Here is a 1,509-nt window from a genome sequence, read left to right as displayed (position 1 = left end):
AGCAGGATTACAATTAATGGGTAGAAATGTTTCTTGTCCATTTCATTTTTCTGTATGCACATAGTCACAATTATGGATGGCAAACTAAAACACCATTAAAATGCAGCATATGTTTCTCCCATAAAATGGTGCAGTATAAATGATTTACACTTAACAATTCAAAAAATAATGTTTTAGAGCTTAAATATTTCCAATGAGATGTAGTAGAAGAGCATGCTGTTAACTACAAGAATATGCATAGTAAAACATGTTAATATTGCTGAGCATAATAAATAAGAAATGGCTTTCTTATATATTGGAGTGCAGGGAGACTGAGAAATCAGTTTGGTAGCTGAAATATACAGTGAGTCTTGAATAATGAATGCTGATTTGAAATGATCATGATGTTGAAAAAGATAGAGGAGGTTAAAAAAAAACAACACTTTAGCAGATGGCAAGAGTAAATTGAAATGTAATCTAAGCACCTGAACTTTTGTAGAAACACACATTAGCAAAAACTCAATTATGAAAATCTAATTACATTTCTTGTGAAACCTTCTTTTAAATGTTCATCACTTATTAGCAGATTAGTATTTGTAACTACTTGAAAAAGACCTAGTAAAATATGACAAACTATAAAATACACATGACTCATTCATTTAATCATCATGTTTCATGATTATCAAGAAACTGTACACAAGTTCACATGTGACTAATAGCTAATGTCCTCATTACAAAACAAATTTATGTTTCCAAATTGAAAAAACAAAGAGAAAGAAATATTCTTAAATGATTCTTAACTAGAAGCAAGCACTCCTCTTAGGATTCTTCTAGAATCTTTGTTTTTTAACTCTTTACTTTTCTCTTGTTTGTAAAAGTGAAGCAGCATTATTTGATTGCTTTCTATTGCTGTTATGATTAAGAACAAGTGCAAAAACTGATTAATATGGCAATCAAGATAATTCAATAAGATTAACTTGTAAGCAGTGGAAAGATCATCAATATCAAAGGCAACAGAAAAAGAAATACTAAGGGATCCGTTAATTTGCTAGCTTTGAAGTTTCTTTAGAAAACTGTTCTTAAATTCATAAATATAGCTCATAGTGTCATCAATTGAAGATATGCACAGATATGCAGGGAGAAAATACCCCTCTAAGGGTTAACTTGGTTTTAAACTTAAATGTGACTTCTTTAATTTGAAATGTGGCTAGTTGCATCATATCTAAATTAGAGATATGTATCACTGTCTCTTTCTGCCTCAGGACAACACTAGAAATGAGACGTTTCATTTCAGTGCATTTTTCTCCAGTTGAAATTGTGTAAATAAATAGATTGGGAAAGATTTAATGAAATCATCACTAGCCTAGAGCCAGCTAGTGGCCTTCTGCTAAACATTTGGTATAATCAACTGTCTAAGAGATTGAAAGTCCTAAATAATGGAATTTAAGGCTATTGCTATCTCAGAGAAGTAAGAACCTAGAAAAGGCCTGGCATAGAATCCTGTTTAAAAAGATTTCTGTGGATTTGATT

Source organism: Chrysochloris asiatica, unplaced genomic scaffold, assembly GCF_000296735.1.
Source record: "Chrysochloris asiatica unplaced genomic scaffold, ChrAsi1.0 scaffold00191, whole genome shotgun sequence".
NCBI classification, from domain to species: Eukaryota; Metazoa; Chordata; class Mammalia; order Afrosoricida; family Chrysochloridae; genus Chrysochloris; species Chrysochloris asiatica.
The sequence above is the reverse complement of the archived record's forward strand: the minus strand, read 5'-3'. Positions refer to the sequence as shown.